The sequence below is a fragment of the Chiloscyllium plagiosum genome, chromosome 47 (assembly GCF_004010195.1).
Source record: "Chiloscyllium plagiosum isolate BGI_BamShark_2017 chromosome 47, ASM401019v2, whole genome shotgun sequence".
Lineage (NCBI taxonomy): Eukaryota > Metazoa > Chordata > Chondrichthyes > Orectolobiformes > Hemiscylliidae > Chiloscyllium > Chiloscyllium plagiosum.
Genome location: NC_057756.1, coordinates 5728358 through 5728793, shown reverse-complemented (window position 1 = coordinate 5728793; position 436 = coordinate 5728358).

The window sequence follows — 436 nt, the reverse complement described above, 5'->3', positions numbered from 1 at the left end:
CCCCCAAGTCCCTCCTCTCTACCTTTTATCTTAGCCTGCTGGACACACTTTCCTCATTCCTGAAGAAGGGCTTATGCCCGAAACGTCGATTCTCCTGTTCCCTGGATGCGGCCTGACCTGCTGCGCTTTTCCAGCAACACATTTCCAGCTTGGAGGAATATGGGACTAGATTATTTTAAGCACAGACCAGTTGGACTGAAGGATCTGTTTCCATGCCTTGGAATATAAAATCATGAAGGGCATGGATAGGGTAAATAGACAACGTCTTTCCCCGGAGTTGGGAGAGTCCATAATTAGAGGACATAGGTTTGGAGTGAGGGGGAAAGATTTAAGAGAAACCTAATGGGACATTTTCACGCAAAGCATGGTGTGTACATGCAATGAGCTGCCTGAAGTGGTGGAGGTAGGTACAATTATAACATTTAAAAGACATGTG